Below are 27986 nucleotides of genomic sequence, written 5' to 3' on the forward strand. Positions count from 1 at the left end.
TCCCCGGGAGGCAGGTGAGCCCAGGGGATCAGCCCGTGCGCCACGGGAAAGTTCGCCGGGGTGCAGAGCAACAAAAGTGGCAGAGTTACTGTGCAGAGGACAGTCTCTGCTGGCCACCTTTCCCCGCAGCTGAGTCAAATGACTCCTGCATTGATCGCTGAGGAGATTTCACAGCGCAGCTGGGCCGGCGGGAGGCGGCTGGGGCAGATGCCAGGTTGCCCAGACGCGGCCGCGCAGCCCTCAGGGATACGGGCGAGCAGCCCGGGGGAGCGGGGCCGCCTCCCCGGGGGCCGGCGCGGAGCGGCGGAGCGGCGCGGGGCCGCGGGCAGGTGCGCGGGGCGGGCGGGCCGCGGACAATGGGCGGGGGCGGGCGCAGGTGCGGGGCGGGGCGGCGGGGCGGGCCGGGGCGCGGAGCGCGGAGCGCGGGGCGGGGCGGGCCGGGCTGCAGCCGCCGCCGAGTCCGCCGCGCCGCCAGCAGCGCCCGGAGCCGCGCAGTCCCCGCCGGCCGCCGCCGCACCGCGTAAGTCCGTCCCTCTGTCCCTCCGTCCCTCGGTGCCTCGGGCGCGGCGGCCCCGGCCGCCTGCCCGCGGCGGCGCTGCCCGGCGCGGAGCGGCGCTGCCGGGGCTGCCGGGCGCTGCGCGGGGCTGCGCCGGGCGGGTCTCGCCGCCCGCCCATTGTCTGCGGCGCCCCGAGCCTGGGGGCGAGGTGGGGCCGAGCTGGGCCGAGGCTGAGGGGGGGGCGGCTCGGAGCCCCTGCCGGGTGGTTCCACGGGTGTTTTCGCGAGCCCCGAGCCGAGGGACTCCGCCGGGGTACGTGTGTCTGTCCGCCCGGCACTTGGGGCGATTGCGAGCTCGGCGCTGCCGGGGCGGCCGCTCCCGTTAATTCTTCTCAGGTGTTTCTTCTTACCAGTTCTGCTCCCAGCTGGAGCCTCAGACCTTTTTACTCTTTGAGTGAGGAAGGGTTTATTTATTTTAATGATGTTGTCTTGGAGCAGAAGCGGCCGTGCTGGTACAGGTCTCTCTGCGCAGCATTCATGAATCCCCTTTGCCGTCATAAGACATGTGCATCTCGAGTAATCAGTGAGATGTATGAGGCGAATGAATATTCTCTGACAGGGACTCGCCGAGCACCGGCACCTGCGAGCATCCTCTCCTCTTACGAGTCTGTGTCCTGATCACTTTGTTTGCTGCACCCACAAAGGTGCGTTTCTTTAGCTGTGCAAGGTAGCAATGATTCAAAATATCTCATGTAAGAAGTGGTTCAGCTCGTGACACCAAACTGCGTGCGTGCATCAGGTGGTGCTGGGTGCTCATCTCAGTGGACCGACCGAATGTACGTGCCTGCCTTGAATGCTTTTTGTTTGATGATCCTTGGTGGACTTGCTAAATGCATTAGTCTGTTGAGGTTTAGAGTTTTGTAGCCCTCGGGAGCAAAGCATCCTTTGAACATCTCTGTCTAATGTAGAGTTTGATTTCAAAGGGAAGCCCATGATGTGGAACTGGCGTTGTGATGATGGAAACTTACAATAGTTTGTTTTTTTTTTTTTTTTAAAGAAACAAGAAACCTTATAGCGGTTTTAAAAATGAAATACAAGGTTTTTACAGGAATAAAATGCTTGCATTATCCCTCAATATAGCCATTTAGTCCCTCTCTACAACAGTAGCAATTTGGTTTAATTTTCTATTTTTATTTCTTTTTCTGTAATGATTTTCTCTTGAGTCAATTCCTTTTCTTTCTTGTCACTGTGGATGTTGGTCCCTGATCCAATTCTTAACAGCTTTTGTAACCTACAGTTTATTCCCTCATCTCAAAGAAAAGAAAAAAACCCAATTTTATAGGCTGCACCCCTATTAATTTCACAACTTTGAATCTGTAAGATTTTATTTTCCCTTTACTGTTTGTTTGTATTCTCTTTCAAATGTTAATATAACTTGGCCTGTTCCAGGCAGATCTTGATTGAGAAACTGACATAAAAATACACTGACTCCCTTTAATGACCATTTTCATTACTGCCATTGTGTGTTCTCCAGTTACAGTGTGACGTGAGTTGTAAGTCTCAAGATCTCTCCTTTTCTTCACCAAAATATTTAGCCACTGGAAGCCCATTTTTCACATAAGTCAAATTTGGTTAAATATGGTGCTAAAATACACAGAATTACTATGGTGTTTTTCTTTCCCTAAGAAAAACAAGAAAGAAGTTAGAATGTGTATAAGGAAAGGTTAATAGACAGTGGAGAACCAGAGATTTCTTTTGGAAAAGAGCCTTTACCAATCTTTATTGAATTTGCTTGTCTGCATGAAGAAAAGAACTGTTGTTTTGTTATCTAGCAGCTGTAGGAAGATTGACAGCTACAAATTGCAAATCTATGAAGGCTCTGCCCATGACACAATTTTTAGTTCATTTAGATCTTTATCCTATACATCTTGTCATTTGCAAAATTATATAAACAAGACCAGTAAGTTTGTGGAGAAGATGTAAATGCAGTGAATATACTGTAAAGATTTTGAAGCTCTTTGGGATAATTAGCAGAGGCTTGCCTGAAATATGACATTACTACAGTAAATTTGATTCAAATAGGAACACACCATTGAAAAAATTATATTGTAGAAGAGAATTACATATTTCAAAACATGCTAGCTCTGTCAGAAGAACATTAAATGTAGTAGTCTTTTTGTTAAGATAAAGAGAACATCACTGATGTTGTGGTGTGCTTTGCATTTCTAAATAGAATCTAATGAATTACAAACATTCATTATGCTACAAGCAATTGCTGAAACTTCTCAGTACCCCAAAATAGAGATTTATTTATGTGGTCATATTTGCATGTTTTCTGATTATGGTGTCATTGTAAAAATAGAAATAAAAACAACTGTTGTACTGAAATGAGTTCTAGCTCCAGATCTTTGGTTGGTCTTCCTCTGTCTTGGATATTTATGTTTAAATACCTCAGTGTGTTCAGGTTGTGGAACTTTGGGAAGTGTGGGAAAGCTACAGGAGGGGTCTGAGAGTATTCTTTGTTGGATCCTGGAATAGTTAAGGCATACAATCTGCAGCAGCAGAAGGTCAGGTTTACCAAATGTCTGAGGAAGAAGGTAGCTGAAATTTTCAAAGGTCAAAAAGTGCAGTGTGCTAATTTTAAAGGAGATCTTGCATAAATATTACATTTCTTAACATGTTAAAATGTGGAAAAAAATATTTCTTGGTTTGTGTTTTTATCTAAATGTTTAACAACTCAGACTTTCTTAAACATGGTATTTGTAACACAGTTACTATTTTTCTAATGCTGCTTCCTCCTCTGTGGACTCAAGAATGAGCCACTGGAAGGGGTCTGTATTTTTAGGCCCAAACCAATTTAGAGCTTTTGAATGCCTCAGTTAATGGCTATACTTGACATTGTACACTGTGGACTGTCACTTTTCCACAAATGGATTTCTTTGAAATATGTGGGTCTTTGGAGTTCAGTTTCATCCCACCTCCTCCTGGGTGCCAGGAGAGCACAGCAGAGGTGGTGGCCACAGCCAGGGTGGATAGAGTGTTCCCTTGTGCTCTGGCACTGGGGCTGGCACGCTGAGGGTTGAGACAAAACTGGGTGGTTCCTTCGGGGATGTGGATGGAGTGGGAGAATCACATCCTCTGCTGTTCACAAGGAGAGGTACTGAAAAATTATTATTGAATTCTGCTGCTCTTTACAACTGGTTTTAATTTATTTTTAAACACTGTCTCTTAAACCTTTATCTTGGGAATTAATTCCTGCCTTGGCACTGTATTTCTAAATTAACTCAAACCCAGGTGGATTCAAAATGCAGGAGACCCTTTCATAAATGACAGTGTTAATGACATGATGATGAAACATGGACTGGAGAATACATAGCAATTTATCTGTTGGTTTTCTGTGCCATACTACAGCAACATTGATTATTCCTGATACTCCAGGTGTTTCTCCTGGAACGCATTGTGGTGAAATAGAAAATTGCAAAAGTGCACATCTGCAGGAACCCTAGGTCTTAAAGCCAGTCCTAGGTTTGATCTGAAGTAAGCAAGTATTGTTGGTCCCTCAAGAAAGTGCTTAATGCCCATCTCTTTTCCAGACAAGGATACAGTCAGTAAGCATGGCAGCTAAAGGAAGTTTTAAGGGAGAAAAGTCTGTGTCTCAAATTATGGTGGTATTGTGGATACATTAATTGTGAACTAATGTAAATGGTGTCCAGAAAATCAGACAAATCTTCAACATAATTATTAATCAAAGCAAGAGAAGGGAAAAGAAATATGAAGTATTTTCGAAGGCTGATACCGGGCAGTGTCTCACAGCTAGAAATGAATGTTATTCAATGGGAGAACAAGGGAGGGGTTTTGGGGGAGTATTTTTTTTGATAGTATAAAACAACTATTTCTTCCCTTGTAAGCTGAAGATCACTTGACTTTATCATACAATTCAGATGTTTGAGACTAGCCTTCTTTGGCAAGGAAGAGTAATTGTGTTTCTCAGTGTGATCTGCTCCTGTGGCAGGCCTGCAAACGCAGTAAGTGCTTACGCTGCTGTTAGACAAGGGTCTGCTTCTTTAGCTTAAGTAGGAAAGATCTCCACTTGGAAGAGAAGCTTTTGAGTCCTTTCTTCCAGAGCAGGAGGAGTTCCTATCAGTTTTGCAGTAGTACTTTTAAGCAGCTTCAATTACATATTCTTAATTTTGTTTTGCTAGCGGGAGATCCCCTTTCAGTATCTCTGACCTTTTTCAGTGAGGTTAGCTTAGCTTCTGCTGAATCCACCCTGCCTGTTCTGCTAGATTGTAATTCCCTTTACAAAGTCCACTTTTACCTTTATTTTGTGACTTCTGGTTTTGATCATATTCCTTCAGTTCTCAGAAATATTTTGTATTCCTTAATCCTTATGCTTCCTGCTGATACACCACTTCTGTTTCTTTCAGTCTATCCAAAGAACCCAATTCCTTGTACTCCAACTGTTTGGTTTGCTCACTAGCTCTAAGATCTCTTTACACCTACAACTTTTTCTTTCACTTCAAAGCTAGTCATGACAATGTGACATATTTTCTGTATCCAGCTGTAGCATGTTTCTGAACTGGTATTATGTTTCTGAACTTGAATTTTCATGCCACTAACACTGCACGTGAAGTTTTCTCTGTGAAGAGGCTTCATCCTGATGAGTAGTATTACTATGAAAGCAGGTAATATCCATGTTCTTGAAAACAGCAGAATTTCATCCCAAGGGTGAGAGCAGAACCATTGCACAGAATGGCTGAGACATGTGATCCTAATTTTCTTTGTTAAAAGGTAACTAACAAACTGCTGGTGAATTCTGTTTGCTTCTAAACCAAAAAGAGCCATCTTCTTGAGTCAACAGTCTTGCTCCTTTTCCTTGCTACTCCTCCAAGGCTCAAAACTTTGATATCAGTTCCCTTCTACAGAGCTTAGTTTTGGTCTACAGTGTGTTACAAGTCTCTTTGGGAGAGGCTGAAGCACAGATCTTGGCTTTTTTTGTAGTTGCTCTAAAAAGGAATAGTCCAGCCCTGCACTTCTTCCTGACTAGTAGTCCCTTGCTAGTTCATAATGGGAAATACTATTGCAATTCCAATATTGACCAAATTTCCAAAATCTGCTGTAATGATGCTTTAACCTCACTTATTTGTTGGTGTGTGGTAAGGAAAAGAGTGAGTTCTTCACATGTACTGAAAGCACAGTGGAGAATTGGACATGGCCAACGTGAAAATGTCAGATCATAGAGTTCAGCATCTTTGAATTGAGGTTGAGGTGAGGGAGGCCACTTAGATTTTGTCATTTCAAGTAAGTATGACTTTTTTCACTTTCCCATAATCAAAGAGCAGGTGAATAAGCCTGTCTGAGGCTGTAAAATTAAAAAGAAAAATTGTCTTCAAAAGGATTGGAAATCAACCATTTATTTCACAAAGCAAAAGATCAAGATGAGACTTTTCAGCTATAAATGAGAAATTACATAAACATTATTAGCATGAAAAAGTGTGTTTATAGTGCAAATTCCAGTGTGGTAATAAATACCTTTTTGTTTCATAAAATAACATAAAAAGTGAAACATCCCAGCATATAAATGGTAGTAAAAAAAGTCAGGTATCCAAATCCAAATTTTTTCTAAACTAAAACTTAATGTTTCCTAGACATTTCTAGGTATCTCACTCCTTTTCTGGCAATGAGTCAAATCTTTTTCCTATTTGGAAATGGACAAACTCCACTCTTTCTCAAATTGCTTGAGGAGAGGAGCTTTTCCTGCTCATTGCCTGGATAGCTCCACCTAATTTAAAAAACCACAAACAACTAAATAAATCTGGGGAGGGTTTTCCATGTCCCTGTATGTGTAAGATAAAATGTGTTGAACACATGCTGGATTTCCAGAGAAAACAGCTGTTTAAACTCAATGGAGAATTTCCCACACTTAGAAAGTAGCAAGTTTTTCTTCTTCCGTGTGAAGCATTAGTCTCTATCATGAGGTCACATTAAAAATTATTTTGTTTTGATCTTTTCACCAATACAGGAAAGCCTTCAGATTTTCCCAGGAAAACATTACTTCTTCCTGTTAAAGCATTCCCATTTCATCTTAACAAATTACATGCAGCAAACTAAAGCCCTTGCTTTATCATACGTCACTGATGAATAATTTATTTTAAAAACACAAGAAAGGGAAAGAAAAAGCCTTTCTGTAAAATGTCCATGTTATGACATTTGGAGCAGGAAATATTGGGCAACTTTGGGCAGGCACAAAGCTCCTGTCCTGTCTTGGGCACGCCATGGGTAGTCTGGAATCTTCTGTGTGCAGATCCCCAGGCCTGCAGGGATGTGTCTGTGCTTGAAAGCCAGCTAAGAAAGAAAAGCAGTGTGAATTAACACAACTGGAGCACTCCACTGCTACAAGGACTCCTGCATGCTTTGAGATTTCCCACATTATACTTCTGCACAGAGTGTCCCTGTGAGTGACTTTGTCTTGGAAGATGGAGCTGTGCACTGAAACCATCACTGTGGGCATAGAGCTGGCATGTCTACAAGTGCAGGGGTAAGGGGGAGAAATTACCTGGTGATGATGGCAGCAGAGATTTCCATAGCAGTCCAGCCTAGGATGACTGCCTTACTCACAATGGTGATGGATGGGTGCAGGGTGGAAAGGATTGGTACAAGTGTAGGTATTTATTGGCTTAAAAGTAAGCTGGAGTGAAGATAAAATACAGTTAAATCTGAGAGCACTGCAGTCTGAGAAGTAACACTGTTCTGCAACCACACTACCTTGTAGAAATGTTCACGCACATGGTTCAGCTCATGATCTTTGAAAATGGAAATTATTTGCAAAAGGGAATTTACCTTGTTAGGCTTTCAGTTGTTTAAAGGAGTTCTGTAGTGTAACTTTGGATGTGATGAGAGGAAATACATAATTTTCATGGGGCTTTTTGCTTTATTGAAACTGTAAATGTAGAGCTCTTCTTCCTTGTGCATTATTTCAGTGTGCTCTGAGCATCTACCAGACATACTCATTGAGAAATTGTTGGAAATGTTTTCACCACTTTGTTTTCTGGCAGACAGTTGTAATCCAGTTTGTCAGATGAATTTTCTTGATTGCCTTGCAGCATATGCAAAATACTTAAAATTGTTGTAATTGTGTCTGAAGAGTTGGGGTAGGGGGAGAGAACAACACAATAGAAAACAAGCAAAAATCTAGCTTTCTATTATTATGTAAGTATAAAAGAAAATTGTACTGTGTAAAGGCAGCACAAACAATACAACAGGGGTAATATAATGACAGCAATTAAATCCCTCAGAATTCTGTACAGTGATTGGTCAGGGCTGGGGGGAACACAGATTGCTGTGTAAAACATTGAACAAACTTAGACAATAAATACGTTTGATAGTCTGACTTTCTCTTGAATATAAATATTTGAGTTGTCAGTACTGCAGGACTTTTCCATGTTGGGGATCTTGCTAAGGGTCAGGGGTATCCTTCTGCCTCCAAGTCTACTGTTCAAAACTGCTATAATCAATTTCACTTCCACTACTGTGATAGTCCATGTATTTTAGAATGCTTGTAAGCGATTATTATCTCTGTCTTTCTGCATAGTTCACACTTATGCTGAGTTTGTTGCCTACACTGAAGAAGGGGGAAATGTTTTTTCTGTGTTATTATGTTTGGGTTATAGGTAGTCTTGTTTTTTTTTTCTTCTATGTTAACTTATATTTTTCTTGCCAAAATCATTCTTACAATGTTTGTCAGGAATCCGTGGAGGGCAGAGGTACAAACTCTTAGCAAACAGACAGGGCTTCATAGTGAAGTGATAAAACACTTTGCAAGATTCATGGTATGAATTAAGCTGCCAGTTGATTAGCTTTTGCAGCAATTTTTCCAACCACTCAAGAAAGACCAGCGTGTGGTACAATAAATCCAGAGATCTTAGAGCTGATATTCCTGAATCTTAGCCTCTTGCTTTCTAAAATGTCAGAAGTCCTTGTAAATCAGGAGGTTCTGCTTGGTATTCTGGGCAGCATGCCTTTGGAGCCAGGCTGGAGGGAGCACCATGATTGTTGCATTTTGGCTGAAACCCTCACGAGTTTTCTGGAGAAAGCAGTTTGGGAAAAGACCACCTCGATTTGTTGCCAGGAGGTGTCACTGCAGTTCAGGAGTAACTATTTCATCCCTTGAGACCCGTTTTTGTGGTGTCAGGGTCTCCTCTGAGCACTGGTGCCATGGGGCTCAGCAAGGCCTGGCTCTTCATGCAGCACCGAAGCTGTGCAGATTATTAATTGACATAGAGACAAATAAAGAGAAGATGCTGCTTTGAACTAAGTGTGTTGCACCCCAAAAATGCCCTTTCTGCATCCATAGTGAATATGCAGTTGCTGTGTTCTGGGGCCTCCTGCCTTTGGGAATTTGTGTGGACATGGGGCAACCTGGGGCAGCTGTTTGTGCTGCCCTGGTCCCGTTCACCTCTCAGGGTTGTAGCAGCACCTCAGCAGTCACTGATCAAATCTGTCCTGCTGGAATGAGCATGGCAAGATATCTGCTGAAAATGTCAGGCTGAAGAAGCTGGGGCCACGAGTAGTTTTGGGAATCATATCCTTGAATGCTACTGATAGCAATCTTTCAAAACAATTTAAATAATTTATTTTAATGCATGAGGAGCTTTTTATTCACAATCAGTTTTGCACAGCATATTATATGTATTTTATACAGCCTGCTAATGAGCTGAAGACTTGTTAATTATATGTGTGTGGAATGGCATAGCTACTGAATTATGCACATTATTTTCTTTACAATGAAGCCTTCCTCTTAACTGTATCCATACTGCTTGAAATGTACACCTCTGGCTGCTGATACAAACTCCTCTACTGTCACTTCATTATTGTAAATCTTTGGGTTTTGGTGATGTGAAGGATTAGTCTGAAAGGTGGAAGAGTTGGTTAGGCAACAAAACAATATACTGTTTAAAAGCAGCTTCCTGTGCTGCATAAAGCAGCTGTTGGGAATTTTATATCCCCTGAAATAAAAGAAAAAAGTTTGATACAGGAGTATAAAATCTGTAATGGTTCACTTAATTTTCTATAAAATCTGTAATGGTTCATTAAATTTTCTTTCTTCATCTGTCTGGTTTGTAATTCATTACTGTTTTCCTATTCAATATTGTCTTCTTGAGGTGGAAAACAAACAAACAAAAAAAAAAAAAACAGGAAAAACTCAAGAACAAAAACTGAAATTATAGGTGATATTTACAGCAAAATATTTTGTAAGACCATATCAGTCTTTTGAGAATTAGAATATGCATAACGATAGGTTCCCTGTTTCCTGAATTTATGTTTACAAAATTTATAAAACATAGTGGCAAAGCTGATCATCTGTTTCTTACCTTGGTAAAATCCAGAAAGCCACAAAAATATGCAGTGCTGGTGATACCAGCAACTTACTGAACAACATATTTTTATGTAAACTTTGTGTCTAGTATAGAATTTAAATCATTACATGGAAGTAAGATTTTCAAAATCCCTGTGTCTTTTACAATGAATTATTCATATGAATGAATACTCATATCTAGCCCAGTCTGTTGAATGAGAATGTTGTTTCATTTACATGTATTGGAGGTCATGCTTGGGAAACATTCCTAGGGAAACATGGAACCTTTGCTTTTGCCAAGAGCTTTAACCCTCACACTGTGGGGCTGCTGCTAAAGGCTGGCCATGGAGTGCTCTTCAGTGTGGTGTGTCCTGGAAGCCTCCACCTGTGAGAGATGGGCAAAGAAACTGAGACCCTGCATGGGAAACTTGGAAAATGTTATGAGCTGGAGGTTAGGCACCTCTGTCACTTCTTAATCTTCTCGTGGTGCTTCCAGGTTTCATTCTGACACTCAGTGTGGTGGGTTGGATTTAGCAGGCTTGAGTTGATGGAGATCAGGGTGTGTTGGCAGCTTTCTCAAGTCAGTGTTGGACCACCCAAATTATTGGGCTGTGTCCCCTCCCGCGGGGTGGGCTCTGTGGGCTGCTGAGGAAACACTCCTGCATTTGTGCAGGTGCTGTTGGGAACAGGGGGAGTCTGAATCAGGATTTCTGTCATGTTGAAACTCCTGAACTTTAACAGTGTCATGATTGCAGCAGGGCTGGTGGGCTGAAAGTCTGAATTGCTTTTCAGTAGCAAACATTGATTGTCATTTTTGTGTTTGTTTTTGAAAGAAACACTCAAAACCAAACAAAACCCACCAAAAAAAAAAAACTCCAAAAAACAACCCAGACAAAAACCACCCCAACAAAAAACTTTCCCTTTTCAGTTTAGAAAAGGCTGGGCTCTTCATATTTTTTCTTTAAAATAATAACTGTGCTGTAAAAACCCAAATTTATACAAGTGGGTAGGAAAAAGTCATTTTGCTGAAGATTGCTGAAAATTTGTGGGGAATGGAGAAGGGAAGAAAAGCAAAGCTATAGTAGTAATATTATATGTTTAATGAAAGGAAATACAGTTGAATTTATTGTTCTACATTTTTGAGTTTTTAAATGAGGGAGTTGTATGTGGCTAAAATAGGCTGAAGATTAGTGCTCCATCTTGATCACAGGCCCAGGCTACATGGAAATCAGTACTGCCTTCAACAAACAAAATATTTGTAAAACTTTCACCTAAAGAACTGGTAAAAAGTTGTTCAAGCATTAGTGAACTTCAGGCTGAGCATCTTATGCATTTTCCTATTTATGGGGATATTTTTGTGATCCACAAGCTGCATTCTGGGTATGTCCATCTTCGACATGAACTCTTGGGGAGAGGAACAGGTGCAAGGGAAAACTTCCTGATTTAGCCTGAAGGTTCCTTCAGTCTCTTCAGTCTTCACTATTGTTTATATGGGGTGTTCAGGAGATTTCATTTGTTCTGCTAATGTCAGCTTGTTTCAAACAAGCTGTGAAATGACTGTTAGATTATGAGCCTTAAAGGATTATATACATCCTTCATCTAGGTGCTGCTGCAATATAAGCACAGTAACAATAATCAGCTTAGTTAAGTCCAGACAGGTGGTCTAAAGGGAAAAGTTCATTTTGCCTCCATCCTCAACAGTGGAGCATGTGATTATATAGAAAACTAGAGAAATTTCTTAGGGCCATTTTCAAGTCTTATGTTCTAGGGAGCCAGGGTTGTTTGGTTTCCTGGGTATTCTTTTAACACAGTGATTTTGTAGCATCATAACATGGCATGGACATGAAGAACTTCAGTTTCCTTCTGCTTTGTCAAGTGGTATATCACAGCAAGATGGTGAGTGGATTTCCCTTCCTAGCCAGCTGATGACCTTGCGCTCATTCAACTTTTGGTAATGAGAACAAATAGCTGGTTTTGTTTTGTGGTTTTTTTTCCCTTTGCTGTACACAATATTGATTTTTCTCTTCCTGCTTTGGAGATGTAGTACCTTTGCAAGCGAAGAGACTCCTTCTGTCCATGGTGTGGAAAGCCATGGGAACAGCTTTCAGGAGAGCTCCTTGGCTTCCTCCCTTGGCTCAGCTGCTGCCCCAGAGCCCAGGGGTGCTCAGGGTTATCTCATGTGGAGCATCTTTGTAGTTAAGGCTGAGGGTGAGCTCCAAAATAACTCCTCACCACTGCACCTTTCCCAGTAGTTTGGGACTTCTGCTTCCACAACAGACACATTGTGTTTTTCTCAAGTTGCTAATGTCTAAATTAGCTTGGAAATAAACTCCTTGCTTTGTATATGTAAATGCCAAGTTAAAGGGATATACCAAGTATTTTTTACCTAGAAATAACTGTAAAACCAGGAAAAGGATCTGGAGCTGTGCAATTACTTGTGAGGATTCAGAGACTGAAGGTGTTATTTTTAAGCATTTCATTACAGGGCTTAATTAACTGCTTGCCAAACTTGGTAGGTTAGTGTCAATTGTTCACAACCAGTTTGGAGTACAATTTATTGTGCTGTCTTGGAGAAAATTCATGTGACCAAGAAAGGGTCTGAGGTAATTGTTTCTGTTGTGATTTAGAATTATTTTCCTTCCTACAGCATTCCTTTGGGTGCTTTCAGTGATTGGTATGAAACCATGAAAGCTTTTATTTTGGCAAAAGGTGTTTCTACCAAGAATATGGCAAAATATAGTAAAAGTAAACACGCAAAAGAAGCACAGTTTTAAGATCCTGAAATAAAGCCATAGATATTTTGGTTAATTGGAGGAATTCAGAATGCCTTTTTTGCTTCTTTTTCTTTTTTGCTTTTATTTGGAGTTTATTTGGGGTGGGGTGTTTACTTTGGGTTTTGGGTTTTTTTGGAGTTTGGGGTTTTTTTTAATTGTTGTTTGGTTTTTTGGCGCTTTTTTGTTGTTGTTGATTGGTTTTTTATAATGATTTAAAACTAGCATAAAAAAAAATACATGGAAATCCCTTGACCTACAGCTCAAAAAAATTGGAGGCAGGAGGTGCTGTAAAATAGGCATATTTTGTGGCTTTGTTTGGGACAACCTTTAGAAGACTATTCAAGTCAGAATATTAAACTCCACATAAATAAATTTCAGTGTAGAAGCCCAGGAAGAACTTGTGTTATGTTATAAGAAACCCTTTTGTATTCTCAAAGACTCTAGATATGGAAAAATGATGATTTGCTATAGTATTCTGAGCTCATTTTTTCTTTTCACTTGGATGAAATGAAAGTACATTTGGGATGGTAGATTTTCAGACCCTTTGTCATTATCTTGTTTTTGATTCTTTATGGATTGTCCAGATAAAGGTGTCAACAATTGCAGAGAGCTTTATTGCAGAGAGCATAAATATGTAAAAAATGCAGGGAGAAAAAAAAAATCTTTTTTTCCCTGTGCTGTGCCACAAATAAATTGTGAGAGAAATGAGCAAGAAACTGATTCCACTCGAATTGTGGTTGAAGAAGGGCATTTCATCCTTCTCTCTCATGCAAATCCAGTTTGATTTTTTTGGAAATGCTATTACCCTCCAAAATCTGTTCTAGCTTTCCTCATTGCAATAGCTTTTGCTTATAATAATGCACAACATACTGTATCCTTTTGGCACAGATTGATCTGGGGGAGCAGAGTGGAAACATACATTAGTGAGACAATGTAAAGATTTCACACTCCTGCTGCTTCTGTACTGCTCGTGTTTGAGATAAATGACAGACTCCAGGACACCAATTCTCCCCCTCGTTTGCACTTTCTCTAGACACCGAGGAAAAGATTCGGGAGCCTAAACATAGATATCTAATGCCATTTTAAATGCTTTGGGTACCTGAGACATCTGTCAGGGCTAGCAGGTGTGACAGATGACTTAATGCCTTTTTAGCAGCGGTTGAGAGCCAGGGTGGGATGCCCTCAGGCATCTAAAATAGCACCAAACGTCTTCCTTTAGGTACCTGCACGGCTCCTGAGTGCTCTGCTGTAAAATGAAGTAGATCAGGTAAAAGTGGTTTAAACAATTGTGTGGGCATATTTGTATGTGGTTAACCTGGGGTAATATGGAAGTGAAAGTGATAAAAGTGAGATTTATCTAAATTTTCTTTTGTATCAATTTAAATTCCTTTAAAACTTGCTTGTAGTACAACCTCTATGCAAATTTGCAGTTGTACAACAAGTGAGGCAGTGCTTTGTTTTTTAAATGATCAGTTACAAAGCTCTAGATAATCCGTCCTATTAAGCTTGTTGTGTTTTGAACTACAGAGGTTGCCGCTTGCAAGCTAACGAGTGTCAAAGTCCCATCACTGGCTCAGGCAGGTTTCCGGCAGTGTGAGCAGAAAATGCTGTTCCCATCCCGCGGGTGCCGTTGTGGAGGTGAGGCTGCGGAGGTTTGAGGGGCGCAGGGCTGTGATCAGGCAGAGCCTTGGAGCAGGTGTGTGCCGGTGGAGAGGCTGTGCACCAGCGGTGGCCTTTGGGCAGTGCCCTCACACACTGGGCTGCTCCTGCCCTGCTGTGCCTCCCCTTGTCACAGGCAGGGACAGGGAGAGCTGAGACTGAAGTTCTCTCTGCAGCAGAGCTGCGCTGAGGAACCTGCCCCACCTCACAGGCCATGCCCTGGATGTGCTGTTAGTTCAGATATTAATGCAGCATCTCTTATTTTGAGGTGTTTGGTAGCTGGGTAATGCAGATGCTTAAATAAATTCATTAAGTTCTAAATGACATGTTCTGGAAGCAGTAGTTACCCACTGAGCTCTGTGATCAAAAAGCAATGTTTCAGTATTATATTGTGTGTTAATGTCCTCTTTAGTCAGTGTGTAGTTAAACAATGAGGCACAACAGGCATTAATCCCTTTTAAATATATGCCTGTCATGATGTCAGAGGTGTCGTTGGGGATGTGCTGAAGAGTGTGGTAGTGTAACTACCTCAGTGGGACAATAATCCTTCATGAATTCATTTCCGGAGGCATCGCATTGCTGCTATGAAATAGAAATTTAAATAAATAAATGAAATTCTCAAGGAGTTGCTCTGCAGTTTATAGGGGATTTTAAGTGGGGTTTGGCCTCCCTGCTGCTGAATTTTGTTTCCATATGAATGTTTGCTTCGTTCATGTCCAGACCAGTGCCATGGTGCCAGCTACCACACCTACCAAAGCTGCAGAGCACACACACAACTGCACTCAGTGGTCCAAGCAACTTTTCCAATATGTGCTGTCCATAATTTATTCAAAGCAAAGCCAGAAATAATTTGTGCTTTAAAAACAGCTTGAGTGGTGAAAACCATAATGCAGTGCAAGTCATTTTCTTCTTTTTAATAGTGCTTGACACTTTCCAGTACAGAACATCTACCTAACACTGCACTATTGCAAAGTACAGGAGGAGCAAACAAAAATAGGAGCAGACTTGTTCCTTGGGTTTTTTGTTTTTGTTGGTCTTCTATACAATCACAGTTAGTACAAGATGTTTTTATTTTAAAATATGGAAGTGTACATATTCATAGGTTTTAACATCTGTTCGTTTCTAATTGTTTTCTTACCAGCTATTCTTAAATGTTTCAGAGAAAACCCAAAGGCTTATTAAAATTTTAGTGAGAAAGATTATTTTAGGGCATACAAGATGTTACCTCTAAAGAAATATCAGTGAATTACTCCTTTCCCTTGACTTTAATGACTTTATAATTATACTTTGTCTTAAAGGAAATCTACACAGGTTCACGGCTTTTCATCTTCACTGGATAAAAGCTAATCTTGCCCTGGAATGTGGACAGAGGAGGAAAACCATTGTAACTATTAGTTGCAACTGTTTCTGTGCAAAAATTGTTTTTAACTTGATTTTACTTTGAGAAGGAAAACAAATTCATCCACATCCCACCATGTTTTGGTTGCTGTCTGTGTGGTGATCAACGGGAGGACAGTGACATAGAGCACTTCCATAGGCTGGAAGCATGACTGCAAAATCAACATGGAAAAACAATGTTGTGTTAAGAGATGGCACAATTAAGAAGCAGGCAAGAATGTATTCATTTTGTTTCCTTCTGAAGTAATGTCTTGCCAGGTATGCACTTGAGAAGGGTCTTTTCTGCTAGGGCCACTGAAAATTTTTCTTGTCTTTATTGTGGAGTATGATCTGTTTCCTTGAGCTATTTAGAATATTTCTTTTAATTGGTTATTTTCACATGAATATGAAATACAGAAAAAGCCTTTGGTTTACCTTATATAATGTTGGTTTTTTTTTCCCTGACATTTGGGATTTTACTGGTAAAAATCTTATTTTCCTCTTATCTCTGTATTTTATGGTCTCGGAGGAGACTGAGGAAGGGGATCCCCTTGTGGAACTGGCTTGATCGTGTCTCTTGCAAGCTGCATGTGATCCTGTGAAGCCACAGTCATTTCTCTTTCTGCTTTTGTTCTCTAATGCTGCTGTACCTAATAAATGTGTTTAAAAAATAAAAGCAAAGAAGCCAGCAGTACTGTGACAATCATAAGGGTGAAGAAGGAAAGATAGGAATTTTCACATTAAATCTAACAGCAAATAGAAGTGTCTAAAAATTTGCAGTATCTCATAATAGAGGGATAATCCAAAATAGAACAAAATTTATTCCTTATCCTTTCTGGAGGTTTAGGTATTTATATATCATCTGTAAATTTATGATGTTCAGCTAAACAGACAATGCTGTCTTACTATTTATTTATTTAGTTGTCTAATTCTTAGTCCATAGCTTCAGTATATCAGGCCTTGTATGTTCATTCCCTATGGAAACTCAATATTTGTGGCTTTTAAAGCCTTCTTCCTTGCCTCTGATCATTTAATTGCCCATCCATGGACCTCCTCAATGTTTTCTGGTATTGACTCGTGTAATTGCATTATTGTATTTTCAATGTTTATTCTGCTTCTCCATATGCTAATACCTTTTCCCTGTGTGTTTGCAGTTCAGATTGAAGCTAATGTGTGAGCAGGACTGTGCAGGGGATGGTTCTAGCAAATGGCACTGAACCTCCTTTGAAACATGGGTTAAAAATCATCTGCAGCAATCACTGTTGCCTTTCACACCTTCCTTGCTCTGTCTTCTGACTTCAGCCAGGACCCAGAAACACCTCCAGTGCAGAAGGAGGGAGCTAATTCTTGTCCTGGCTGCTAGACCCTGGGTTGTCACTGGCAATTCCAAGTCCACCTCAGTGCAGTTTGGCAGCTCCAGCTGGTGTGCTGCCTAGGAGCTGTTGAGGAATTTTCCTGGCCTGGATTCTCTGCTTCCTACTGCTCATAAACCCATTGTGAGCCACATCAAGGACTTTAAAGTGCGGAAAACTGGCATGTGCAAAATATTTTCTTTTTCCCTGTTCGTATCTCTGAACTGGCATAACTGCAGAGGTCATGCTAGGGGAGGGCTGAATAAGCTCCCTGATAACAGGCAGTTGTTAAAGCTGGCTGGTTTTGTCCAGCTGCAGCCAAAGAGCAGTCCACATTGTTCCCTCTGAAGTACCCTGCCTTGTGCTTCAGCTTATTAATTTGCTATACAAGTTTGTTTTACAATTTACCATGTCTTCTAGAGACAGGGCAATTCATTATGTCACTCTGCCTTCATCTCTTTGTGTCTTGGTAACCACATTGGGATACTTAGGAAGGGAAAAACCTCATGGCACATTTGCTGAGGGTCTGGATAGTAAACCAGAAAACTAATTAGGTTAAGAACTGCATGTTTGCACTCGCTAACTCAATTCACTGGTCAGTTTTTCAAGTTTTGTTTTTTTTTTTTACTTCACTCTTTCCAAAACAAGAAAATTCAGTCGGTCCTGCTTCTTCGGTGAATTTTAAACCTTTCAAACCCTCTCTGAGCTGCACAAGTAGCAGAAATAATGGTTATAAAAGTTAAAATACTTTGTCTTTCAGGATGAGAGAAACAAGATAGGTGGCAGAGTTTTATTATAGACTCTACCAGAGACCTGATTAAAGCCTGCCAAATCTTTGTCTGCAGAAGCCCATTGGAAGGATAAGCAGTCCAATCAGTTCTATAGGAACCTTATACCCCATATTTCAATAAATGCTTTTTTGTAACTGTTGTGTGTAAAGTGAATTCAAAATAATTACCAAAATAAAGAGGCCATTGTAGCATATATACTGATGCATGTCAAATGAATCCTTTAAATTGTTTGGGGGCTATTAAAATTGTTCTTTGCTTTCTGGATTGGATATTTCTCTCAGGGAGAAAAAACCAAGGCCTGAAATTTATTGAGTGTAATTAGCTGCAGCTTGCAGTGCCAGCTCTTTGCTGTTCTTCAGCAAGCTCTAATTCATTTTCCCCACACCTGATGATACTGCAGGTGCTGAAGGAACTTAGGAGGAGCTTATGCATCACTAAGTGCTTGAGTGGTGAGAGGTTTTGAAACATTTAAAAGAGGAAATGTAAGAGCAGAAAGAAACTCCTGATGATCTTTATAAATATAGATACAGGCATCCTACACAATCCATCCTGTAGTATTCTGACGTGTAACTGTAGAATGAATAACTTGGCATACTTCTCAAGACATATGAGTGTATATGAAATAATTCTTCTCGTGACATGATTCTGCCCTGTCTGTAAATGATTTTAGGATGCAAGAGAATATGCGTTATTCCTGCTGTAAATATAAAATTATTATTAACTGCTGGATCTTCCTATATTGACAGACGTACTGCTATTCAGCAGTTTCATTTTATTATGCATGTAAATGTGTATACAAACAAGAAAAATCTGAATCATAATTGTGAATCCATATGCTAGAGACCTTCTTCTGAGTTTGTCATTGCAATATTTCTTGAAGTAAATGACAAAAAAGTTCTTTCAGCCTTTGAGTATGAATCTTATGTATGGTGAGCAAGTCTGTCTGAACTGTGTTTTATTTTACATGTATGTACACATAGTGCCCATCTCATGGAGAAAAGGGATAGGGTCATATTGTAAGCACAGAAGAAACTCGTACTTCTTCCATGTGGCAGGAATGGATATTAAGGGAGGGGGAAAAGCCATATTTGAAGTAGAGGAATAAATATTCTGTTCTTCTAGCTTAGTGCACAGAACTGACCTTTCCCATAAATACTTGACTCGCTGCAGAAATTGCTTATGTGGTGCCCACAGGGCCTCTGTAACACATACACTGCTAAATGAGGGGGAAAATTCAATGGTCAATGGATAACACCATGGACTGGCTAGAAAGGTAATAATTTTTGCATGTGCAGGTGTTGAATTATTTTCAGACTTCCATAGTAGTTACTGGTCTGCCGAAGAATTAATAAAAAGAGTTTAGATCCTAGACTAAAATATGGAAATTGTAGTCATACACTTTGCATGTAATCAGTCAATGCCTTTCAACACTTGCTCTGTTGCTGAAAGCAAGTGTGCAGCTCTAACTGCTGCTTAGAGATTACATTCAGTAGAAGTAAGGAAGCAGATTCCCAGGGGAAGGGAGCTGAGTACAGAGGGGTGTATACAGGTGTATTTTAAGATCAGTGGTTATCTGTGCAGAGTCCTGCATGGCATCCAGACTGTGGCACGTGTCAGATCCTCCTTTAGGAAGGAATTATACAGTAAACATTAAGCTACTGCGTAAAGATGGCAGATCAAAGTTGTTATTGACAGAGGCAGATAGAATCCCACAGACACATCCATTGTGAGCTGTAGTTTTGAGGCTTGGTTTTAACTCTGAAAGGAGCTAACAAAGCCAGATGAGCAGAAAGCAGGGTGGCACATGAAATTGATTTTTGACAAGTGAAAAACTGCTCACACTGGAAGAGCTCCATGTACACATTGCTTCTTTCTTTCCAGCCTCACATACTGCAGTGCTCCACCATCAGCTCTCTTTCAGGTGATAAATCATTTTGAGGTCTCATCTACTTACTGACTTCTCGTGTATGTGGAATAAGGTGGCAGAATCTATCCCTGGTAAACCTAATTATATCTCTGTGACTGTGAGAAATCAGCTCTTTGTCTCAGAAAAGATTGCCTGTATCTAACACAACCTTACAAAGCCACAGAAAACCTGGGGAGGAAGGGAAGAAAGGAGCATGCCAGAAGCACAGTGCTGCCATTTTAAGGAATTTGCCCATCCACTTAAGAAGAAGGGAGAAACACTGGCTAAGCTCAATGTTTGTGTCTCCTCTGTGTTCTCACAGGAACTCGGAAACATTCAGATATTGTCAGATACCAGATATTCAGTCTATCATCAAATGAGTCCTATTCTAAGGAAATGTTCACCAAATATGAATTTCAGGAATTTTTGTCTTCATTGAAAAAAGGCTTCACATGTCAGAAATCACTTTGACTGTATTTGCTAAATCATTGTATGCTATAGAAATAGCATACAATTAAAAAATTGGAGTTGAGAGCTTGCCTTTAAGGAGAATGACAAACTGACTTCAGTTGGGAATTGAAGACTTCACATGGGACAATTGGGACTTCACATGGAATCTCTAGGGTGCTAGAAAGGGAGAAAAAAATAGTTTCTGGGTAAAAAAGCCCCTGCCTGAATGAAGTACTGAATTTGAAGCTAATGGTGACCCAATCTTAGTGTTCTAATAATTGTTAGAATTCTTTGTTAAATTTTTGTGTGTTTTTAGAGGGTTTTTTCCTTTTTATTACTTGCCTTTGGCTGTGCCAGTGCATTGCATTGAATATAGTCTGATGGAATAATGTAACTTTTATGTTGGTTTGTTAATTAAAATTAGGTTAAAATACAACTGCTCAGATCTTAAATCATCAGAATGTAATTTTTTTTTTTTTCTTTTATCAAGAGGTAGCTTTATCTTTTGCATGTCCCTTATCTGTCAGTTGTCCTTGTGCTCCCACTGTCAGTCATCACAGGCATGATCTTTAAGTCTGCTCTTGTGGAAGAGAATTCCTACACTTAAGAGGCAAAATGAACTGGTTCATATCATCAAAACATTTGTCAATTTCTCAAATTAGGTGCAAATTAAAAGAGGTATTTTGCTAAGCAGAGCTACTAATAGGAGCTATATTAATAATGAAAGGTAATTTAAAAGCATGACTGCACAAGCAGAACAAGGCTTTGAAAAGGTCCGAACATATGCCTGTGACTGAATAAACCCATTAATTCCTTACACATTTCCATTCTTATTCCAGGCAATCAAAATGAAAATATGCAACTCTTTAATAGCAACGCTTTTGTGTAGCAAAGGAAGATGTGTTGTATGCAGGATATCACAGTGCATATGTGATTGCCTCTAAAAAGTCATGCAGACTGGCGACACACTATTTTGCTCATGGGTTCTTGTGGAGGGTGCTTTGCTTACAGAACTTCCCTTACCGATCATGTTTCAGTTGCATCGTGCTCAATGTTTAGCAAATCAAAGTTAATAATTTATGAATGATGGTAAACATACCACCTTGCTGATTTATGATGTGCAACAGGGAAAGAAATAAACTACTGAAACATTGCAGCTTTTGTCCTACTGTGGGTCCAGCTAGTCTTGCATGCTTTTAAATGTCCCTATATAACGTTGGAGGAGTCACTCAAATATATAAATATTTACTTGAGTGGTGCTGCTGTGATGTGTTGATTTGCAGCATTTTTTTTGTTAAATCTTTGTATAGAAGTTCAGTCAGTAGACCTGAAAGGATGGATCTTGCTTTACAAAGAACTGATGAACAGTTCTGTCTGGATTTGCAATGAGTAGGGTTAGATAACAGGTCCTGTGAGTGATCCCTAACCTTTCACTGTCCATCTCTGACCTGCTTTAACTGAACCAAGAATTTATGACTATCAGTAAATGACTCTGCATGATTGGGATTTGTGTTGCTGTTCTTTTTCCCAGCTATTCTCTCTGTGTAGGAAAGGGCAAAAGTCCAGTACAGGTCTTATTGATGGGCATGGAAGTTTTACAAATGAATGGGAATTCTTCCCTTGAGATCCTCTGCCACCAATGCTGAAATATTTGATAGAGGAACTTGAATATTTGGTAGATGTGAATACCTTTGGTATGATGAGGAGACATGGGGACAGAAAATAGAGAACAAGAAGGACTATTTCAAGAGGAAAAATGAGGAATAGGAGAGAAAAGAAGACATAAGGAAAAGAATAGAAAGGTTACAATTGAAGAAGGAAAGATAAGGTGATAATGGGAAGATATACACTTTTTAAAGAATTGTATGAAGAATTCTATACTGAGACCTGTAAAATGAAGGAAGGCAAGAAAAAAGAGAAATTGAAAGCGAATGGTTATTTCAGTCTCTTGAGCTAATAACTTCTCAACCTCTGCATTTAAAAGTATTCCTCTTTAAATTCAAAGAAATTAGAGAATACATCAAAAAGACATGCTGTGAAAATGGCTGACAGCAATCAGGAAATTCAGAGTTAATGCCAGCACTATCTCTACTGGCTGTTGTGCTGCTTTATTACTGGGGTGGCTCACACTTGTTGTCCCAACCTTTAATACAAGATGCATTGTGCTTCCTGTCAGAAAAAGGACATATGACCCAAATTGGTACACCCATTATTTCTCTTATCATCCCATGTTTAGACTTTGCTTCAGGTGATTTTAAATGAGAATTTCTGATATCTTGAAATTAAACTTTAGTTATTAGACATGATCCTTCAGACCTTGTGTAGGGAGCAACTCCTCCTCATTCTGAGTTAGACAAATGCTTCCCTGCATATATAATAGAGCAGCCCTGAATTAATTCATATTTGCTTTTGCCTCAGGAAGAACAGCAAGGTTAGGCAGGTGACTCTTAAGTAAGATCCTTTGCCTATTGACATTATTTTTAAACACTTCTTCCTCAGGCTGTGGCAATGTGTACTAAAAAAAACAAACATCACGCCTAACAAAGCACATGCAGCCACAGAGGTGAGTCCCAGGTGGCTGAGTGCTGTGTGTGTGAATCATTAATTTTTGGGAAGGGTCTTGATAGTGTTATCCTGTCACCAGTTTTCTCAAACTACTACTGTTTAGGTACTCAGTGATGGAAATGGTTAGTATCTAGCTTATTTTAAAACAATTACAATTTAAATCAGTAAAATTCACTGCTACGTTGTGTCTGAACCATCAGGAAAACTCCCAAGAATAGAATAAACTCCTGCTTTTCCAGGTGGCTGTACTAGTAGTCTTTATGTCCCAGAAATTTTTGCCTGGCAAAGCATAATGTTTGTAATTGTAAAAGTGCTAATTTCTTGTCTGATCAAACAGATATGCTAACTGGTGGAATACTCAGCCTCTTCCATAGGCCAGTTTCATTGTTTATTTGCAATAAACAGAATACAGTTAGGTACATAACCACATATAGCAAACAACTTTTGTTAAAGAAGTGAAGTACCTTGATTCCAGCTTCAGCTGCAAAGATAATATTATCTGTGTCTATTAAATTATCTGCAGGATGTATGTCTTTATTTTTCTGTAGACACCAAATCAGTTAATATAATTTACCTGCTGCTTTTACAGCAAAAGAGAAGTTCCATATGATAACTATGGTGTTCCCATTCTGAAGCCAATCCATTAAACTGTGGGAGAAAGCCTGTCAGGAAGGTCACTTGGAGAAAGGAACCAATTTTGGCCAGTTCAGGCTTATGTTACTAAGGAGCTCAGATATGAAGATGGAGCAGAAATTTCTTCTGAGTCTAAGGGGATTGATTATTCCACTGACTGTGCCTTTCATGTTTTATGTTTTGTGCTGTAAATATTTATGGCTCTCATATTTTGTTTGTTGTTTTGAAACATAATGAGTTTTTGTAGCATAAGCAACCTCCCTGCTCTGCCAGCCCAAAAAGAGACAGTGAGTGCAATAGAAGTGTCAGGAGAAGCCTGGCATGGCTATGATGTGACACTTTGTCTAGTACATTGCCATGTTATTCCTGCAGAAGTTTGCTAATTAGTCATTAAACTAAAATTACCCCTACAATCCTGTCCAAAATGTCACATGGATAGCATTGATTCAGAACCAACAGACAAAAATGATAATTTTTTTTCAAGCTGTCTGCATAATGTTGCATTATTTTATGCAGTGCCTTTCAGTCCCTGCATGGTATGTGCTCATTTTAGCAAGTGCCATGAGCTGGATTTGGAGAGGGGAAACAGCCCTAGGGTTTGCATGCTGGAATGACAGACCAGGGTGCAGCCAGGCCTGCTGTGCAACTCCATATTCTTCATGTGCTGGTGATGTGTTTAACAGTCCTTGCTAGGTGTGTGCAAGGTTTGTACGGGGAAGTGACTCGGTCAAAAATTCTACCCCAGCTGTGCTTGTATTAGAAGTAGATGGTGCATATGTCACACTGTCTTCTGTGCCTTAGTGTTATTAAACCCCTCTAAAGGAGTAAAGAAGTAGAGCTTAAGAGGCAGGAGGACCTGTGTACCAGCCCTGTGAGCTACCTCAGAGACCTGGGCTGACTGAAATCATTAAAGTGGGGATTCAGTAGCAGATGCATGGTGTCCACGCTTAGTGGAATTTCTCTCTGGTTCTAGTGCTGTTTGTAACTGAATTAAAAGCCTGGTAGCTTGCTGCAAGCTACAGCTGTTTTTATTTTGCCCTAGGGGACAGACCTGTGAAGAGTGGCCAGTGTAACCCTTAGACAGATGTTAACTATTCTTAATTATTTGGCTGTCACTTAAAACCATGAGACTCACGAGCACTGAGACCCAGTGGGCCCCTCTGTGTGCTGGGTGTGCAGGGGGCTCGTGTGGACGGCCAGGAGGTTCCTCTGGCCACAGAGTCTGAGCCAGCCCCAGCTTCAGGGCCACGGTGGAAGAGCACTGAACTTCCCCAGTCACCTCAGCAAGGTGTAACGTTTGGCACAGCTTTTTGTATTTGTTTTTTTGGAAGAACTCACAGTTGAAGATCCTGTCTCTCAGTGTAAACTTCAGTTGTTCCTCAGTTGGGCCTTTACAGTGCTTGGCTGGGTGGCTGCATTTATGGGTTGTGTTGGGTTTTTTTAACAAAAGTGAAACACCACTGAAAAAATACTCCAACAAGCCCAGAACAACACAAACAACCCCTTTCAGTTGTCACCAGTTTTTAATATGCCATAATTTTTAAATGGGTGTTCTTTACCCTAAACCAGCAAGAAGTTATTGTGTGTTTATCCATGCTTTGTTTTTGAAAAATGAATGTGGTAAAAACTTTGGTGGTGCATAAGACCTCTTTGAGAAGTGGGGAAAATACTTGCAGTGAAACATTTGATAAACCAAGCCAGCATATTTTAACAAAAGTTTATTTAAAAATAGTTTAAGATGTCTAAATTTTTTGTAGGCAGAAAAAACCCAATATATAGAAAGGGTACATTAATCTGAAAAGGAGCAAAAAAATTCACATCTGAAAGAAGGTTTTTTTTGTTATTGTGGTGGGTTTCTTGTTTTTGTATAGTAGGTCTGATTAATGATACATTGGCAGATGCAGTGAATTTTGTAGGTTGTGGTGATGTTGGTTTGGAAGCCTGTGCTTGAGAAATTGAAATGGAAAATGCTGAAAAGATACTGTAATTGAAAAGACAGTCCTAGGCTTTGTTAGGATCACTTTTTACCTAAGGATCACTTTTTCATGCCCTTGTAAGACACAGCAGAGGAACCATTGTGTTACTCAATATGAGGCTCAATATACTTTAATTGGAAAGCAGATTCTTTGGTTATTAGACTCGTAATTGAATTAAATGAAGGTCAGATTTAAATAGCTAATGGCCTTTCTGACTTAAAACTCTTCTCAGATGAGTAAGTGGTAGTAGCAGTAAACTCTTCTAAGTGGTGATGGTAGTAACAGTACCTCTCTTCAATCAAAAAAAAAAGTTATTAGAATGTGAAAATCTTAAAATCTAGGAAGATCTAAGTGGAATTATAAACTATTTCATGTTCTGTTGGCCTTATTGAGCAATTGAGAAACAAGTTTGTAACAGCCAAGAACTCTTACAGTAACTAGAAGTGACTGGGAAGTTGAAACAGATCATCCTAGAGGCAAAGATGGAAAAAATCAGTCACTATGGAGAAGACATGGAAGCAATCAGGGTTGCGTGGGAAATGCATTTCTCTAAGAAAACCAAAATTTTCATTTCAAACCTAGTTTGTTCTTTCCTTTCTGTTTGTATCCAGGTAAGATACTGCCTCTTCATCGATTTGACCTATGGGGAGAAGTTGAGAGCAGCTGTAAGTGACATTTTAGGAAAAGTTAGATCCTAAAAACTGCTTATGTGACTGGCTGTTGTGGGCAGGGTCTTTACAGAGATGTTGAGATCTGCTGTTGTGGGAAACTTGTGCAGTGATGTATGATGCAGTGCATTTCTCAGTGCTGTGTGTATGCTCTGTGTGGTGCCTGGAACATGGACATTAAGCTCTGTGGGAGCTTCAGCATCACCTTCAGGGAGAGCAGGGTGTCAGGATTTGTGCATGATCATTTCATCATTTATCCAAAGGCTCGGGCAGCCATTTGGGCACCTGATTTCAGCACAAGGCTCTGGAATGGGAAGCTTGCAATGCATTTCCGATATTCTTTTCAAAGGCTTTTTAAGTGATGCTCTATGCTCTTTACAGGATTGCTTTTGGGCCTCAACCAACAGACATTAATATGTGGAAAGGCTCCCATTGACTTTAATTAGGGCTGGCTTAGTCACACACAGAACACTTAATAGTTGTCTTATAGCTACCACAGGTAAACAAATATTATTGAATGATTTTATTTATATGTAAGTAGGAAGTGCAGTTGTCTGTATGATTCTTTTTTCCCTGTTATTTGCTAATAAATAAAATAATCTTTCATTTAAACTGTTGAGTAGGTACACCATGTCTGTACTTTAATATAACACAAGAGTGATGTTGCCAGATTTGAATTTTTAGAGATGGAGCCCCAAGGCAATTTTTTTGTTTTGACTGTCTTTATATTAGATTTATGAAAGGTAGAATGTGTGTAGCTCTGGGTACTTCTAAACATGAACTTTTCATTACTTGCATTATTTGTCTTACTGATGCTTCTTTTTTTGTATTAAAATATTAAAGAATTATACTAACCTGTAGTGAGATGGATTAGAATGCTAATTTAGAGGACTTCCCTTAGTACTCTGAGCTAAGTCTGGGACATGCCTTTTGGATACTGTAATGCCTTCCTCAATTACATTTTGCAAGAAAAAGGAGACTTGTCCCACAGCATATGACAGTTGAACAGACTGTGGGGCTGTATGCATGTTAAATTCCTGTTGACATTAATCAGAATTACATGTGCACACTGAAATTAATAATCCAGGTTATATTGCCTCAGATACATCACAGAAATGCCTCTAACTCCTGCACACAGTACCCATTGCTCCAAAGGGGGCATTCATGTGGAATCTGGGAGTTGGATGTGACCATGAAAGAAAATGTGGGTACCGAATGCAAAGATGAGAGTAGCATGACCAGGGCAAAAAGCAAGCAAAGTAATTTTTGCTGCAGAGTTATTAATTAATATGCTCAGAAAGGGCATAAACCCACCAGGAAGAGAAATGATGTAATGTGGAAGTCCAAGCCCAAACTTTTAATTAGTGAATGAGAAACAGCATGTGGTAGACACTGCATTAAACTTGTATGTGATTTGGTTTAGCAAGTTTTTGGCTGATAGTGTTGGTTAGATTTTGTCATTTGGGGTAAGGAGGATGGGTTTTCCCTATTTTTAGATGAAAGGATCTAGAGCTGGGTAGTTTATTTGTGACCCCTTGGGTCTGGTATGGCAACCTCAACCCCAATTGCAGACATGACTACTCAGGGTACAGGAGAAGAAAGAGGTCCAAAGGCTGGATCATAAGGTTCTTGTGAAGGACATCCTGAAGAGAATTAGAGAGGTAGAGAGAGAATCAGGAGAAAGCAGGGCTGAGAGAGGGACACTCAGCAGAGTCTGATCAGTGCTTTTAAGCAGGATCTGAGGGTGAAAGAGAAGCTGGAATACTGACTGTTGGTAAGCTTTTTGCTAGAAATTAGGTTATACTTCCAGGAAGACCTGCATGTGTTAAAGAGCAAAAGAGCAGGACAGATGTGACACGGTGGGGAAAGTGCCATGGGGATGGCAGTGACATTGAGGAGAAGTTACTGGAGCAAAAGTATGAAAAGTGATGAAAAATTTACATTTTTATGTAAGTTGATGCTGAAGAGATGAAAGGCAACAAAG

At 40.2% G+C, this 27986-nt stretch overlaps 1 protein-coding gene across 1 annotated transcript in view; it reads left to right on the forward strand.

Annotated features, from left to right (window-relative positions):
- Positions 1-440: 440 nt before the first annotated feature.
- SEMA6D (semaphorin 6D) overlaps positions 441-27986 on the forward strand; it is a 206700-nt gene continuing 179154 nt past the window's right edge. Inside the window, exon 1 of the mRNA XM_021537470.2 lies at positions 441-520. The gene's annotated coding sequence lies outside the window, so the exon portion shown is untranslated. The remainder of the gene's footprint in view (positions 521-27986) is intronic.

Source organism: Lonchura striata, chromosome 11, assembly GCF_046129695.1.
Source record: "Lonchura striata isolate bLonStr1 chromosome 11, bLonStr1.mat, whole genome shotgun sequence".
In the NCBI taxonomy this organism is placed as follows: Eukaryota; Metazoa; Chordata; class Aves; order Passeriformes; family Estrildidae; genus Lonchura; species Lonchura striata.